General features: G+C 48.2%; 9 non-coding genes across 9 annotated transcripts; all 9 read left to right on the top strand.

The window, feature by feature from the left end:
- The first annotated feature begins 949 nt into the window (after positions 1 to 949).
- Positions 950 to 1,021, top strand: Trnas-acu (transfer RNA serine (anticodon ACU)). The gene has a single exon. It is a non-coding gene; the product is annotated as a tRNA-Ser (tRNA).
- A 1,860-nt stretch (positions 1,022 to 2,881) lies between these two features.
- Trnas-acu (transfer RNA serine (anticodon ACU)) lies at positions 2,882 to 2,953 on the top strand. Its single transcript has one exon. It is a non-coding gene; the product is annotated as a tRNA-Ser (tRNA).
- A 410-nt stretch (positions 2,954 to 3,363) lies between these two features.
- Positions 3,364 to 3,435, top strand: Trnak-uuu (transfer RNA lysine (anticodon UUU)). Its single transcript has one exon. It is a non-coding gene; the product is annotated as a tRNA-Lys (tRNA).
- Positions 3,436 to 5,284: 1,849 nt separating this feature from the next.
- On the top strand, positions 5,285 to 5,356 carry Trnar-ucu (transfer RNA arginine (anticodon UCU)). Its single transcript has one exon. It is a non-coding gene; the product is annotated as a tRNA-Arg (tRNA).
- Positions 5,357 to 7,207: 1,851 nt separating this feature from the next.
- Positions 7,208 to 7,279, top strand: Trnak-uuu (transfer RNA lysine (anticodon UUU)). The gene has a single exon. It is a non-coding gene; the product is annotated as a tRNA-Lys (tRNA).
- A 2,503-nt stretch (positions 7,280 to 9,782) lies between these two features.
- Trnas-acu (transfer RNA serine (anticodon ACU)) lies at positions 9,783 to 9,854 on the top strand. Its single transcript has one exon. It is a non-coding gene; the product is annotated as a tRNA-Ser (tRNA).
- Positions 9,855 to 10,261: 407 nt separating this feature from the next.
- On the top strand, positions 10,262 to 10,333 carry Trnar-ucu (transfer RNA arginine (anticodon UCU)). Its single transcript has one exon. It is a non-coding gene; the product is annotated as a tRNA-Arg (tRNA).
- Positions 10,334 to 12,662: 2,329 nt separating this feature from the next.
- On the top strand, positions 12,663 to 12,734 carry Trnak-uuu (transfer RNA lysine (anticodon UUU)). The gene has a single exon. It is a non-coding gene; the product is annotated as a tRNA-Lys (tRNA).
- A 2,498-nt stretch (positions 12,735 to 15,232) lies between these two features.
- Positions 15,233 to 15,304, top strand: Trnas-acu (transfer RNA serine (anticodon ACU)). Its single transcript has one exon. It is a non-coding gene; the product is annotated as a tRNA-Ser (tRNA).
- Positions 15,305 to 16,903: the final 1,599 nt, after the last annotated feature.

The following is a 16,903-nucleotide window of genomic DNA, read 5'->3' as shown; positions in this document are numbered from 1 at the left end:
AATTGGTAAGGCATTCGAGATCTAATCGAAAGGCGTGGGTTCGGTCCCCACTCTGGGCGCGTGTTTTTCTTTCTTTCTTTCTTCCGTATATTTAAAAAAAGAAAAGGTAACTTTATTAACCATAGTAAAAAAAGAGCCTAACCACACCCCTATGCCTCCTTTGGCATTGTAGACTGCCGACCTGTCTTTCTGTATTTCCTCAAGGAGCCCCTCATATCCTAACTATATTATTCTGCGAAAGCATAGCGAGGGTCTCGGTTCTGGCAGCCTTGATGCCTAGGTAGCATAAGAGGGCTTTACGCCAGTTACCCGCTCATGACAGGCTGTAGACGCACAAGTCACGCCCCGGGGGTTGAAAAGGAGGGCCCCTTCTCCTCGTGTAGTCAGAGTGGCGCTGGCTGCAACCCTCAAGCGTCAGATACACTTCTAGCAAATATAAATAGCACAGAAAGTGAAGGAGAACACAGTCGCCCTGATAGCCGAATTGGTAAGGCATTCGAGAACTAATCAAAAGGCGTGGGTTCGGTCCACACTCTGGGCGCGTGTTTTTCTTTCTTTCTTTCTTCCGTATGTTAAAAAAAGAAAAGGTAACTTTATTAACCATAGTAAAAAAGAGCCTAACCACACCCTTATGCCTCCTTTGGGATTGTAGACTGTCGACCTATCTTCCTGTATTTCCTCAACGAGCCCCTCATTTCCTTACTATATTATTCTGCGAAAGCGTAGCGAGGGTCTCGGTTCTGGCAGCCTTGATGCCTAGGTAGCATAAGAGGGCTTCCCGCCAGTTACCCGCTCATGTCAGGCTGTAGACGCACAAGTCACGCCCCGGGGGTTGAAAAGAAGGGCCCCTTCTCCCCGTGTAGTCAGAGTGGCGCTGGCTGCAACCCTCAAGCGTCAGATACACTTCTAGCAAATATAAATAGCACAGAAAGTGAAGGAGAACACAGTTGCCCAGATAGCCGAATTGGTAAGGCATTCGAGAACTAATCAAAAGGCGTGGGTTCGGTCCCCACTCTGGGCGCGTGTTTTTCCTTTCTTTCTTTCTTCCGTATATTTAAAAAAAGAAAAGGTAACTTTACTACCCGAGGTAAAAAAAGAGCCTAACCACACCCCTATGCCTCTTTGGCATTGTAGACTGCCGACCTGTCTTTCTGTATTTCCTCAACGAGCCCCTCATATCCTAACTATATTATTCTGCGAAAGCATAGCGAGGGTCTCGGTTCTGGCAGCCTTGATGCCTAGGTAGCATAAGAGGGCTTCCCGCCAGTTACCCGGACATGACAGGCTGTAGACGCTCAAGTCACGCCCCGGGGGTTGAAAAGAAGGTCCCCTTCTCACCGTGTAGTCAGAGTGGCGCTGGCTGCCACCCTTAAGCGTCAGATACACTTCTAGCAAATATAAATAGCACAGAAAGTGAAGGAGAACACAGTCGCCCAGATAGCCGAATTGGTAAGGCATTCGAGATCTAATCGAAAGGTGTGGGTTCGGTCCCCACTGTGGGCGCGTGTTTTTCTTTCTTTCTTTCTTCCGTATATTTTAAAAAAAGAAAAGGTAACTTTATTAACCGTAGTAAAAAAAGAGCCTCACCACACCCCTATGCCTCCTTTGGCATTGTAGACTGCCGACCTATCTTCCTGTATTTCCTCAACGAGCCCCTCATTTTCTTACTATATTATTCTGCGAAAGCGTAGCGAGGGTCTCGGTTCTGGCAGCCTTGATGCCTAGGTCGCATAAGAGGGCTTGCCGCTGGTTACCCGCTCATGACAGGTTGTAGACGCTCAAGTCACGCCCCGGGGGTTGAAAAGAAGGTCCCCTTCTCCCCGTGTAGTCAGAGTGGCGCTGGCTGCCACCCTCAAACGTCAGATACACTTCTAGCAAATATAAATAGCACAGAAAGTGAAGGAGAACACAGTCGCCCAGATAGCCGAATTGGTAAGGCATTCGAGATCTAATCGAAAGGCGTGGGTTCGGTCCCCACTCTGGGCGCGTGTTTTTCCTTTCTTTCTTTCTTCCGTATATTTAAAAAAAGAAAAGGTAACTTTACTACCCGAGGTAAAAAAAGAGCCTAACCACACCCCTATGCCTCCTTTGGCATTGTAGACTGCCGACCTGTCTTTCTGTATTTCCTCAACGAGCCCCTCATATCTTAACTATATTATTCTGCGAAAGCATAGCGAGGGTCTCGGTTCTGGCCGCCTTGATGCCTAGGTAGCATAAGAGGGCTCCCGCCAGTTACCCGGTCATGACAGGCTGTAGACGCTCAAGTCACGCCCCGGGGGTTGAAAAGAAGGTCCCCTTCTCACCGTGTAGTCAGAGTGGCGCTGGCTGCCACCCTCAAGCGTCAGATACACTTCTAGCAAATATAAATAGCACAGAAAGTGAAGGAGAACACAGTCACCCAGATAGCCGAATTGGTAAGGCATTCGAGATCTAATCGAAAGGTGTGGGTTCGGTCCCCACTCTGGGCGCGTGTTTTTCTTTCTTTCTTTCTTCCGTATATTTTAAAAAAAAAGAAAAGGTAACTTTATTAACCGTAGTAAAAAAAGAGCCTCACCACACCCCTATGCCTCCTTTGGCATTGTAGACTGCCGACCTATCTTCCTGTATTTCCTCAACGAGCCCCTCATTTTCTTACTATATTATTCTGCGAAAGCGTAGCGAGGGTCTCGGTTCTGGCAGCCTTGATGCCTAGGTAGCATAGGAGGGCTTCCCGCCAGTTACCCGCTCATGACAGGCTGGAGACGCACAAGTCACGCCCCGGGGGTTGAAAATAAGGGCCCCTTCTCCCCGTGTAGTCTGAGTGGCGCTGGCTGCAACCCTCAAGCATCAGATACACTTCTAGCAAATATAAATAGCACAGAAAGTGAAGGAGAACACAGTCGCCCAGATAGCCGAATTGGTAAGGCATTCGAAAACTAATCAAAAGGCGTGGGTTCGGTCCCCACTCTGGGCGCGTGTTTTTCTTTCTTTCTTTCTTCCGTATGTTAAAAAAAAGAAAAGGTAACTTTATTAACCATAGTAAACAAAGAGCCTAACCACACCCTTATGCCTCCTTTGGCGTTGTAGACTGCCGACCTATCTTTCTGTATTTCCTCAACGAGCCCCTCATTTCCTTACTATATTATTCTGCGAAAGCATAGCGAGGGTCTCGGTTCTGGCAGCCTTGATGTCTAGGTCGCATAAGAGGGCTTGCCGCCAGTTACCCGCTCATGACAGGCTGTAGACGCTCAAGTCACGCCCCGGGGGTTGAAAAGAAGGTCCCCTTCTCCCCGTGTAGTCAGAGTGGCGCTGGCTGCCACCCTCAAGCGTCAGATACACTTCTAGCAAATATAAATAGCACAGAAAGTGAAGGAGAACACAGTCGCCCAGATAGCCGAATTGGAAAGGCATTCGAGTTTTAATCGAAAGGCGTGGGTTCGGTCCCCACTCTGGGCGCGTGTTTTTCTTTCTTTCTTTCTTCTGTATATTTTTAAAAAAGTTAACGTTATTAACCGTAGTAAAAAAAGAGCCTAACCACACCCCTATGCCTCCTTTGGCGTTGTAGACTGCCGACCTATCTTCCTGTATTTCCTCAAAGAGCCCCTCATTTCCTTACTATATTATTCTGCGAAAGCGTAGCGAGGGTCTCGGTTCTGGCAGCCTTGATGCCTAGGTAGCATAAGAGGGCTTCCCGCCAGTTACCCGCTCATGACAGGCCGTAGACACACAAGTGACGCCCCGGGGGTTGAAAAGAAGGGCCCCGTCTCCTCGTGTAGTCAGAGTGGCGCTAGCTGCAACCCTCAAGCGTCAGATACACTTCTAGCAAATATAAATAGCACAGAAAGTGAAGGAGAACACAGTCGCCCAGATAGCCGAATTGGTAAGGCATTCGAGATCTAATCGAAAGGCGTGGGTTCGGTCCCCACTCTGGGCGCGTGTTTTTCTTTCTTTCTTTCTTCCGTATATTTAAAAAAAGAAAAGGTAACTTTATTAACCGTAGTAAAAAAAGAGCCTAACCACACCCCTATGCCTCCTTTGGCATTGTAGACTGCCGACCTGTCTTTCTGTATTTCCTCAACGAGCCCCTCATATCCTAACTATATTATTCTGCGAAAGCATAGCGAGGGTCTCGGTTCTGGCAGCCTTGATGCCTAGGTAGCATAAGAGGGCTTCCCGCCAGTTACCCGCTCATGACAGGCTGTATACGCTCAAGTCACGCCCCGGGGGTTGAAAAAAAGGTCCCCTTCTCACCATGTAGTCAGAGTGGCGCTGGCTGCCACCCTCAAGCGTCAGATACACTTCTGGCAAATACAAATAGCACAGAAAGTGAAGGAGATGACAGTCGCCCAGATAGCCGAATTGGTAAGGCATTCGAGATCTAATCGAAAGGCGTGGGTTCGGTCCCCACTCTGGGCGTGTGTTTTTCTTTCTTTCTTTCTTCCGTATATTTTAAAAAAAAGAAAAGGTAACTTTATTAACCGTAGTAAAAAAGAGCCTAACCACATCCCTATGCCTCCTTTGGGATTGTAGACTGTCGACCTATCTTCCTGTATTTCCTCAACGAGCCCCTCATTTCCTTACTATATTATTCTGCGAAAGCGTAGCGAGGGTCTCGGTTCTGGCAGCCTTGATGCCTAGGTAGCATAAGAGGGCTTTACGCCAGTTACCCGCTCATGACAGGCTGTAGACGCACAAGTAACGCCCCGGGGGTTGAAAAGGAGGGCCCCTTCTCCTCGTGTAGTCAGAGTGGCGCTGGCTGCAACCCTCAAGCGTCAGATACACTTCTAGCAAATATAAATAGCACAGAAAGTGAAGGAGAACACAGTCGCCCTGATAGCCGAATTGGTAAGGCATTCGAGAACTAATCAAAAGGCGTGGGTTCGGTCCACACTCTGGGCGCGTGTTTTTCTTTCTTTCTTTCTTCCGTATGTTAAAAAAAAGAAAAGGTAACTTTATTAACCATAGTAAAAAAGAGCCTAACCACACCCTTATGCCTCCTTTGGCGTTGTAGACTGCCGACCTATCTTTCTGTATTTCCTCAACGAGCCCCTCATTTCCTTACTATATTATTCTGCGAAAGCATAGCGAGGGTCTCGGTTCTGGCAGCCTTGATGCCTAGGTCGCATAAGAGGGCTTGCCGCCAGTTACCCGCTCATGACAGGCTGTAGACGCTCAAGTCACGCCCCGGGGTTGAAAAGAAGGTCCCCTTCTCCCTGTGTAGTCAGAGTGGCGCTGGCTGCCACCCTCAAGCGTCAGATACACTTCTAGCAAATATAAATAGCAAAAAGTGAAGGAGAACACAGTCGCCCAGATAGCCGAATTGGTAAGGCGTTCGAGATCTAATCGAAAGGCGTGGGTTCGGTCCCCACTCTGGGCGCGTGTTTTTCTTTCTTTCTTTCTTCCGTATATTTAAAAAAAAGAAAAGGTAACTTTATTACCCGTAGTAAAAAAAGAGCCTAACCACACCCCTATGCCTCCTTTGGCATTGTAGACTGCTGACCTGTCTTTCTGTATTTCCTCAACGAGCCCCTCATATCCTTACTATATTATTCTGCAAAAGCTTAGCGAGGGTCTCGGTTCTGGCAGCCTTGATGCCTAGGTAGCATAAGAGGGCTTCCCGCCAGTTACCCGCTCATGACAGGCTGTAGACGCTCAAGTCACGCCCCGGGGGTTGAAAAGAAGGGCCCCTTCTCCCCGTGTAGTCAGAGTGGCACTGGCTCCAACCCTCAAGCGTCAGATACACTTCTAGCAAATATAAATAGCACAGAAAGTGAAGGAGAACACAGTCGCCCTGATAGCCGAATTGGTAAGGCATTCGAGAACTAATCAAAAGGCGTGGGTTCGGTCCACACTCTGGGCGCGTGTTTTTCTTTCTTTCTTTCTTCCGTATGTTAAAAAAAGAAAAGGTAACTTTATTAACCATAGTAAAAAAAGAGCCTAACCACACCCTTATGCCTCCTTTGGCGTTGTAGACTGCCGACCTATCTTTCTGTATTTCCTCAACGAGCCCCTCATTTCCTTACTATATTATTCTGCGAAAGCATAGCGAGGGTCTCGGTTCTGGCAGCCTTGATGCCTAGGTCGCATAAGAGGGCTTGCCGCCAGTTACCCGCTCATGAGAGGTTGTAGACGCTCAAGTCACGCCCCGGGGGTTGAAAAGAAGGTCCCCTTCTCGCCGTGTATTCAGAGTGGCGCTGGCTGCCACCCTCAAGTGTCAGATACACTTCTAGCAAATATAAATAGCACAGAAAGTGAAGGAGAACACAGTCGTACAGATAGCCGAATTGGTAAGGCATTCGAGATCTAATCGAAAGGCGTGGGTTCGGTCCCCACTCTGGGCGCGTGTTTTTCTTTCTTTCTTTCTTCTGTATATTTAAAAAAAGTTAACGTTATTAACCGTAGTAAAAAAAGTGCCTAACCACACCCCTATGCCTCCTTTGGCGTTGTAGACTGCCGTCCTATCTTCCTGTATTTCCTCAACGAGCCCCTCATTTCCTTACTATATTATTCTGCGAAAGCGTAGACAGGGTCTCGGTTCTGGCAGCCTTGATGCCTAGGTAGCATAAGAGGGCTTCCCGACAGTTACCCGCTCATGACAGGCCGTAGACACACAAGTGACGCCCCGGGGGTTGAAAAGAAGGGCCCCGTCTCCCCTTGTAGTCAGAGTGGCGCTGGCTGCAGCCCTCAAGCGTCAGATACACTTCTAGCAAATATAAATAGCACAGAAAGTGAAGGAGAACACAGTCACCCAGATAGCCGAATTGGTAAGGCATTCGAGAACTAATCAAAAGGCGTGGGTTCGGTCCCCACTCTGGGCGCGTGTTTTTCTTTCTTTCTTTCTTCCGTATGTTAAAAAAAAGAAAAGGTAACTTTATTAACCATAGTAAAAAAAGAGCCTAACCACACCCTTATGCCTCCTTTGGCGTTGTAGACATCCGACCTATCTTTCTGTATTTCCTGAACGAGCCCGTCATTTCCTTACTATATTATTCTGCGAAAGCATAGCGAGGGTCTCGGTTCTGGCAGCCTTGATGCCTAGGTCGCATAAGAGGGCTTGCCGCCAGTTTCCCGCTCATGACAGGCTGTAGACGCTCAAGTCACGCCCCGGGGGTTGAAAAGAAGGTCCCCTTCTCCCCGTGTAGTCAGAGTGGCGCTGGCTGCCACCCACAAGCGTCAGATACACTTCTAGCAAATTTAAATAGCACAGAAAGTGAAGGAGAACACAGTCGCCCAGATAGCCGAATTGGTAAAGCGTTCGAGATTTAATCGAAAGGCGTGGGTTCGGTCCCCACTCTGGGCGCGTGTTTTTCTTTCTTTCTTTCTTCCGTATATTTAAAAAAAAGAAAAGGTAACTTTATTACCCGTAGTAAAAAAAGAGCCTAACCACACCCCTATGCCTCCTTTGGCATGGTAGACTGCTGACCTGTCTTTCTGTATTTTCTCAACGAGCCCCTCATATCCTCACTATATTATTCTGCAAAAGCATAGCGAGGGTCTCGGTTCTGGCAGCCTTGATGCCTAGGTAGCATAAGAGGGCTTCCCGCCAGTTACCCGCTCATGACAGGCTGTAGACGCTCAAGTCACGCCCCGGGGGTTGAAAAGAAGGTCCCCTTCTCACCGTGTAGTCAGAGTGGCGCTGGCTGCCACCCTCAAGCGTCAGATACACCTCTAGCCAATACAAATACCACAGAAAGTGAAGGAGATGACAATCGCCCAGATAGCCGAATTGGTAAGGCATTCGAGATCTAATCGAAAGGCGTGGGTTCGGTCCCCACTCTGGACGCGTGTTTTTATTTCTTTCTTTCTTCCCTATATTTAAAAAAAAAGAAAAGGTAACACTTCTAGCAAATATAAATAGCACAGAAAGTGAAGGAGAACACAGTCGCCCAGATAGCCGAATTGGAAAGGCATTCGAGATCTAATCGAAAGGCGTGGGTTCGGTCCCCACTCTGGGCGCGTGTTTTTCTTTCTTTCTTTCTTCTGTATATTTAAAAAAAGTCAACGTTATTAACCGTAGTAAAAAAAGAGCCTAACCACACCCCTATGCCTCCTTTGGCGTTGTAGACTGCCGACCTATCATCCTGTATTTCCTCAACGAGCCCCTCATTTCCTTACTATATTATTCTGCGAAAGCGTGGCGAGGGTCTCGGTTCTGGCAGCCTTGATGCCTAGGTAGCATAAGAGGGCTTCCCGCCAGTTACCCGCTCATGACAGGCCGTAGACACACAAGTGACGCCCCGGGGGTTGAAAAGAAGGGCCCCGTCTTCCCGTGTAGTCAGAGTGGCGCTGGCTGCAACCCTCAAGCGTCAGATACACTTCTAGCAAATATAAATAGCACAGAAAGTGAAGGAGAACACAGTCGCCCAGATAGCCGAATTGGTAAGGCATTCGAGATCTAATCGAAAGGCGTGGGTTCGGTCCCCACTCTGGTCGCGTGTTTTTATTTCTTTCTTTCTTCCGTATATTTTAAAAAAAAGAAAAGGTAACTTTATTAACCGTAGTAAAAAAAGAGCCTAACCACACCCTTATGCCTCCTTTGGCATTGTAGACTGCCGACCTATCTTCCTGTATTTCCTCAACGAGCCCCTCATTTCCTTACTATATTATTCTGCGAAAGCGTAGCGAGGGTCTCGGTTCTGGCAGCCTTGATGCCTAGGTAGCATAAGAGGGCTTTACGCCAGTTACCCGCTCATGACAGGCTGTAGACGCACAAGTCACGCCCCGGGGGTTGAAAAGAAGGGCCCCTTCTCCCCGTGTAGTCAGAGTGGCGCTGGCTGCAACCCTCAAGCGTCAGATACACTTCTAGCAAATATAAATAGCACAGAAAGTGAAGGAGAACACAGTCGCCCTGATAGCCGAATTGGTAAGGCATTCGAGAACTAATCAAAAGGCGTGGATTCGGTCCACACTCTGGGCGCGTGTTTTTCTTTCTTTCTTTCTTCCGTATGTTAAAAAAAAGAAAAGGTAACTTTATTAACCATAGTAAAAAAAGAGCCTAACCACACCCTTATGCCTCCTTTGGCGTTGTAGACTGCCGACCTATCTTTCTGTATTTCCTCCACGAGCCCCTCATTTCCTTACTATATTATTCTGCGAAAGCATAGCGAGGGTCTCGGTTCTGGCAGCCTTGATGCCTAGGTCGCATAAGAGGGCTTGCCGCCAGTTACCCGCTCATGACAGGTTGTAGACGCTCAAGTCACGCCCCGGGGGTTGAAAAGAAGGTCCCCTTCTCCCCGTGTAGTCAGAGTGGCGCTGGCTGCCACCCTCAAGCGTCAGATACACTTCTAGCAAATAGAAATAGCACAGAAAGTGAAGGAGAACACAGTTGCCCAGATAGCCGAATTGGTAAGGCATTCGAGATCTAATCGAAAGGCGTGGGTTCGGTCCCCACTCTGGCGCGTGTTTTTCTTTCTTTCTTTCTTCTGTATATTTAAAAAAAGTTAACGTTATTAGCCGTAGTAAAAAAAGAGCCTAACCACACCCCTATGCCTCCTTTGGCGTTGTAGACTGCCGACCTATCATCCTGTATTTCCTCAACGAGCCCCTTATTTCCTTACTATATTATTCTGCGAAAGCGTAGCGAGGGTCTCGGTTCTGGCAGCCTTGATGCCTAGGTAGCATAAGAGGGCTTCCCGCCAGTTACCCGCTCATGACAGGCCGTAGACACACAAGTGACGCCCCGGGGGTTGAAAAGAAGGGCCCCGTCTCCCCGTGTAGTCAGAGTGGCGCTGGCTGCAACCCTCAAGCGTCAGATACACTTCTAGCAAATATAAATAGCACAGAAAGTGAAGGAGAACACAGTCGCCCAGATAGCCGAATTGGTAAGGCATTCGAGAACTAATCAAAAGGTGTGGGTTCGGTCCCCACTCTGGGCGCGTGTTTTTCTTTCTTTCTTTCGTCCGTATGTTAAAAAAAAGAAAAGGTAACTTTATAACCCATAGTAAAAAAAGAGCCTAACTACACCCTTATGCCTCCTTTGGCGTTGTAGACTGCCGACCTATCTTTCTGTATTTCCTCAACGAGCCCCTCATTTCCTTACTATATTATTCTGCGAAAGCATAGCGAGGGTCTCGGTTCTGGCAGCCTTGATGCCTAGGTCGCATAAGAGGGCTTGCCGCCAGTTACCCGCTCATGACAGGCTGTAGACGCTCAAGTCACGCCCCGGGGTTGAAAAGAAGGTCCCCTTCTCCCCGTGTAGTCAGAGTGGCGCTGGCTGCCACCCTCAAGCGTCAGATACACTTCTAGCAAATATAAATAGCAAAAAGTGAAGGAGAACACAGTCGCCCAGATAGCCGAATTGGTAAGGCGTTCGAGATCTAATCGAAAGGCGTGGGTTCGGTCCCCACTCTGGGCGCGTGTTTTTCTTTCTTTCTTTCTTCTGTATATTTAAAAAAAAGTTAACGTTATTAACCGTAGTAAAAAAAGAGCCTAACCACACCCCTATGCCTCCTTTGGCATTGTAGACTGCCGACCTGTCTTTCTGTATTTCCTCAACGAGCCCCTCATATCCTTACTATATTATTCTGTGAAAGCATAGCGAGGGTCTCGGTTCTGGCAGCCTTGATGCCTAGGGAGCATAAGAGGGCTTCCCGCCAGTTACCCGCTCATGACAGGCTGTAGACGCTCAAGTCACGCCCGGGGGTTGAAAAGAAGGTTCCCTTCTCACCGTGTAGTCAGAGTGGCGCTGGCTGCCACCCTCAAGCGTCAGATACACTTCTAGCAAATATAAATAGCACAGAAAGTGAAGGAGAACACAGTCGCCCAGATAGCCGAATTGGTAAGGCATTCGAGATCTAATCGAAATACGTGGGTTCGGTCCCCACTCTGGGCGCGTGTTTTTCTTTCTTTCTTTCTTCCGTATATTTTTAAAAAAAGAAAAGGTAACTTTATTAACCGTAGTAAAAAAAGAGCCTAACCACACCCCTATGCCTCCTTTGGCATTGTAGACTGCCGACCTATCTTCCTGTATTTCCTCAACGAGCCCCTCATTTTCTTACTATATTATTCTGCGAAAGCGTAGCGAGGGTCTCGGTTCTGGCAGCCTTGATGCCTAGGTAGCATAAGAGGGCTTCCCGCCAGTTACCCGCTCATGACAGGCTGTAGACGCTCAAGTCACGCCCCGGGGGTTGAAAAGAAGGGCCCCTTCTCCCCGTGTAGTCAGAGTGGCACTGGCTCCAACCCTCAAGCGTCAGATACACTTCTAGCAAATATAAATAGCACAGAAAGTGAAGGAGAACACAGTCGCCCTGATAGCCGAATTGGTAAGGCATTCGAGAACTAATCAAAAGGCGTGGGTTCGGTCCACACTCTGGGCGCGTGTTTTTCTTTCTTTCTTTCTTCCGTATGTTAAAAAAAGAAAAGGTAACTTTATTAACCATAGTAAAAAAAGAGCCTAACCACACCCTTATGCCTCCTTTGGCGTTGTAGACTGCCGACCTATCTTTCTGTATTTCCTCAACGAGCCCCTCATTTCCTTACTATATTATTCTGCGAAAGCATAGCGAGGGTCTCGGTTCTGGCAGCCTTGATGCCTAGGTCGCATAAGAGGGCTTGCCGCCAGTTACCCGCTCATGAGAGGTTGTAGACGCTCAAGTCACGCCCCGGGGGTTGAAAAGAAGGTCCCCTTCTCGCCGTGTATTCAGAGTGGCGCTGGCTGCCACCCTCAAGTGTCAGATACACTTCTAGCAAATATAAATAGCACAGAAAGTGAAGGAGAACACAGTCGTACAGATAGCCGAATTGGTAAGGCATTCGAGATCTAATCGAAAGGCGTGGGTTCGGTCCCCACTCTGGGCGCGTGTTTTTCTTTCTTTCTTTCTTCTGTATATTTAAAAAAAGTTAACGTTATTAACCGTAGTAAAAAAAGTGCCTAACCACACCCCTATGCCTCCTTTGGCGTTGTAGACTGCCGTCCTATCTTCCTGTATTTCCTCAACGAGCCCCTCATTTCCTTACTATATTATTCTGCGAAAGCGTAGACAGGGTCTCGGTTCTGGCAGCCTTGATGCCTAGGTAGCATAAGAGGGCTTCCCGACAGTTACCCGCTCATGACAGGCCGTAGACACACAAGTGACGCCCCGGGGGTTGAAAAGAAGGGCCCCGTCTCCCCTTGTAGTCAGAGTGGCGCTGGCTGCAGCCCTCAAGCGTCAGATACACTTCTAGCAAATATAAATAGCACAGAAAGTGAAGGAGAACACAGTCACCCAGATAGCCGAATTGGTAAGGCATTCGAGAACTAATCAAAAGGCGTGGGTTCGGTCCCCACTCTGGGCGCGTGTTTTTCTTTCTTTCTTTCTTCCGTATGTTAAAAAAAAGAAAAGGTAACTTTATTAACCATAGTAAAAAAAGAGCCTAACCACACCCTTATGCCTCCTTTGGCGTTGTAGACATCCGACCTATCTTTCTGTATTTCCTGAACGAGCCCGTCATTTCCTTACTATATTATTCTGCGAAAGCATAGCGAGGGTCTCGGTTCTGGCAGCCTTGATGCCTAGGTCGCATAAGAGGGCTTGCCGCCAGTTTCCCGCTCATGACAGGCTGTAGACGCTCAAGTCACGCCCCGGGGGTTGAAAAGAAGGTCCCCTTCTCCCCGTGTAGTCAGAGTGGCGCTGGCTGCCACCCACAAGCGTCAGATACACTTCTAGCAAATTTAAATAGCACAGAAAGTGAAGGAGAACACAGTCGCCCAGATAGCCGAATTGGTAAAGCGTTCGAGATTTAATCGAAAGGCGTGGGTTCGGTCCCCACTCTGGGCGCGTGTTTTTCTTTCTTTCTTTCTTCCGTATATTTAAAAAAAAGAAAAGGTAACTTTATTACCCGTAGTAAAAAAAGAGCCTAACCACACCCCTATGCCTCCTTTGGCATGGTAGACTGCTGACCTGTCTTTCTGTATTTTCTCAACGAGCCCCTCATATCCTCACTATATTATTCTGCAAAAGCATAGCGAGGGTCTCGGTTCTGGCAGCCTTGATGCCTAGGTAGCATAAGAGGGCTTCCCGCCAGTTACCCGCTCATGACAGGCTGTAGACGCTCAAGTCACGCCCCGGGGGTTGAAAAGAAGGTCCCCTTCTCACCGTGTAGTCAGAGTGGCGCTGGCTGCCACCCTCAAGCGTCAGATACACCTCTAGCCAATACAAATACCACAGAAAGTGAAGGAGATGACAATCGCCCAGATAGCCGAATTGGTAAGGCATTCGAGATCTAATCGAAAGGCGTGGGTTCGGTCCCCACTCTGGACGCGTGTTTTTATTTCTTTCTTTCTTCCCTATATTTAAAAAAAAGAAAAGGTAACACTTCTAGCAAATATAAATAGCACAGAAAGTGAAGGAGAACACAGTCGCCCAGATAGCCGAATTGGAAAGGCATTCGAGATCTAATCGAAAGGCGTGGGTTCGGTCCCCACTCTGGGCGCGTGTTTTTCTTTCTTTCTTTCTTCTGTATATTTAAAAAAAGTCAACGTTATTAACCGTAGTAAAAAAAGAGCCTAACCACACCCCTATGCCTCCTTTGGCGTTGTAGACTGCCGACCTATCATCCTGTATTTCCTCAACGAGCCCCTCATTTCCTTACTATATTATTCTGCGAAAGCGTGGCGAGGGTCTCGGTTCTGGCAGCCTTGATGCCTAGGTAGCATAAGAGGGCTTCCCGCCAGTTACCCGCTCATGACAGGCCGTAGACACACAAGTGACGCCCCGGGGGTTGAAAAGAAGGGCCCCGTCTTCCCGTGTAGTCAGAGTGGCGCTGGCTGCAACCCTCAAGCGTCAGATACACTTCTAGCAAATATAAATAGCACAGAAAGTGAAGGAGAACACAGTCGCCCAGATAGCCGAATTGGTAAGGCATTCGAGATCTAATCGAAAGGCGTGGGTTCGGTCCCCACTCTGGTCGCGTGTTTTTATTTCTTTCTTTCTTCCGTATATTTTAAAAAAAAGAAAAGGTAACTTTATTAACCGTAGTAAAAAAAGAGCCTAACCACACCCTTATGCCTCCTTTGGCATTGTAGACTGCCGACCTATCTTCCTGTATTTCCTCAACGAGCCCCTCATTTCCTTACTATATTATTCTGCGAAAGCGTAGCGAGGGTCTCGGTTCTGGCAGCCTTGATGCCTAGGTAGCATAAGAGGGCTTTACGCCAGTTACCCGCTCATGACAGGCTGTAGACGCACAAGTCACGCCCCGGGGGTTGAAAAGAAGGGCCCCTTCTCCCCGTGTAGTCAGAGTGGCGCTGGCTGCAACCCTCAAGCGTCAGATACACTTCTAGCAAATATAAATAGCACAGAAAGTGAAGGAGAACACAGTCGCCCTGATAGCCGAATTGGTAAGGCATTCGAGAACTAATCAAAAGGCGTGGATTCGGTCCACACTCTGGGCGCGTGTTTTTCTTTCTTTCTTCCGTATGTTAAAAAAAAGAAAAGGTAACTTTATTAACCATAGTAAAAAAAGAGCCTAACCACACCCTTATGCCTCCTTTGGCGTTGTAGACTGCCGACCTATCTTTCTGTATTTCCTCCACGAGCCCCTCATTTCCTTACTATATTATTCTGCGAAAGCATAGCGAGGGTCTCGGTTCTGGCAGCCTTGATGCCTAGGTCGCATAAGAGGGCTTGCCGCCAGTTACCCGCTCATGACAGGTTGTAGACGCTCAAGTCACGCCCCGGGGGTTGAAAAGAAGGTCCCCTTCTCCCCGTGTAGTCAGAGTGGCGCTGGCTGCCACCCTCAAGCGTCAGATACACTTCTAGCAAATAGAAATAGCACAGAAAGTGAAGGAGAACACAGTTGCCCAGATAGCCGAATTGGTAAGGCATTCGAGATCTAATCGAAAGGCGTGGGTTCGGTCCCCACTCTGGCGCGTGTTTTTCTTTCTTTCTTTCTTCTGTATATTTAAAAAAAGTTAACGTTATTAGCCGTAGTAAAAAAAGAGCCTAACCACACCCCTATGCCTCCTTTGGCGTTGTAGACTGCCGACCTATCATCCTGTATTTCCTCAACGAGCCCCTTATTTCCTTACTATATTATTCTGCGAAAGCGTAGCGAGGGTCTCGGTTCTGGCAGCCTTGATGCCTAGGTAGCATAAGAGGGCTTCCCGCCAGTTACCCGCTCATGACAGGCCGTAGACACACAAGTGACGCCCCGGGGGTTGAAAAGAAGGGCCCCGTCTCCCCGTGTAGTCAGAGTGGCGCTGGCTGCAACCCTCAAGCGTCAGATACACTTCTAGCAAATATAAATAGCACAGAAAGTGAAGGAGAACACAGTCGCCCAGATAGCCGAATTGGTAAGGCATTCGAGAACTAATCAAAAGGCGTGGGTTCGGTCCCCACTCTGGGCGCGTGTTTTTCTTTCTTTCTTTCGTCCGTATGTTAAAAAAAAGAAAAGGTAACTTTATAACCCATAGTAAAAAAAGAGCCTAACTACACCCTTATGCCTCCTTTGGCGTTGTAGACTGCCGACCTATCTTTCTGTATTTCCTCAACGAGCCCCTCATTTCCTTACTATATTATTCTGCGAAAGCATAGCGAGGGTCTCGGTTCTGGCAGCCTTGATGCCTAGGTCGCATAAGAGGGCTTGCCGCCAGTTACCCGCTCATGACAGGCTGTAGACGCTCAAGTCACGCCCCGGGGTTGAAAAGAAGGTCCCCTTCTCCCCGTGTAGTCAGAGTGGCGCTGGCTGCCACCCTCAAGCGTCAGATACACTTCTAGCAAATATAAATAGCAAAAAGTGAAGGAGAACACAGTCGCCCAGATAGCCGAATTGGTAAGGCGTTGGAGATCTAATCGAAAGGCGTGGGTTCGGTCCCCACTCTGGGCGCGTGTTTTTCTTTCTTTCTTTCTTCTGTATATTTAAAAAAAAGTTAACGTTATTAACCGTAGTAAAAAAAGAGCCTAACCACACCCCTATGCCTCCTTTGGCATTGTAGACTGCCGACCTGTCTTTCTGTATTTCCTCAACGAGCCCCTCATATCCTTACTATATTATTCTGTGAAAGCATAGCGAGGGTCTCGGTTCTGGCAGCCTTGATGCCTAGGGAGCATAAGAGGGCTTCCCGCCAGTTACCCGCTCATGACAGGCTGTAGACGCTCAAGTCACGCCCGGGGGTTGAAAAGAAGGTTCCCTTCTCACCGTGTAGTCAGAGTGGCGCTGGCTGCCACCCTCAAGCGTCAGATACACTTCTAGCAAATATAAATAGCACAGAAAGTGAAGGAGAACACAGTCGCCCAGATAGCCGAATTGGTAAGGCATTCGAGATCTAATCGAAATACGTGGGTTCGGTCCCCACTCTGGGCGCGTGTTTTTCTTTCTTTCTTTCTTCCGTATATTTTTAAAAAAAGAAAAGGTAACTTTATTAACCGTAGTAAAAAAAGAGCCTAACCACACCCCTATGCCTCCTTTGGCATTGTAGACTGCCGACCTATCTTCCTGTATTTCCTCAACGAGCCCCTCATTTTCTTACTATATTATTCTGCGAAAGCGTAGCGAGGGTCTCGGTTCTGGCAGCCTTGATGCCTAGGTAGCATAAGAGGGCTTCCCGCCAGTTACCCGCTCATGACAGGCTGTAGACGCACAAGTCACGCCCCAGGGGTTAAAAAGAAGGGCCCCTTCTCCCCGTCTAGTCAGAGTGGCGCTGGCTGCAACCCTCAAGCGTCAGATACACTTCTAGGAAATATAAATAGCACAGAAAGTGAACGAGAACACAGTCGCCCAGATAAACGAATTGGTAAGGCATTCGAGAACTAATCAAAAGGCGTGGGTTCGGTCCCCACTCTGGGCGCGTGTTTTTCTTTCTTTCTTTCTTCCGTATGTTAAAAAAAAGAAAAGGTAACTTTATTAACCATAGTAAAAAAAGAGCCTAACCACACCCTTATGCCTCCTTTGGCGTTGTAGACTGCCGACCTATCTTTCTGTATTTCCTCCACGAGCCCCTCATTTC

Source organism: Haemaphysalis longicornis, unplaced genomic scaffold (assembly GCF_048455015.1).
Source record: "Haemaphysalis longicornis isolate Haplotype H1 unplaced genomic scaffold, Haemaphysalis longicornis Haplotype H1 scaffold_5, whole genome shotgun sequence".
Taxonomy (NCBI): domain Eukaryota; kingdom Metazoa; phylum Arthropoda; class Arachnida; order Ixodida; family Ixodidae; genus Haemaphysalis; species Haemaphysalis longicornis.
The sequence above is the reverse complement of the archived record's forward strand: the minus strand, read 5'-3'. Positions and strand labels throughout refer to the sequence as shown.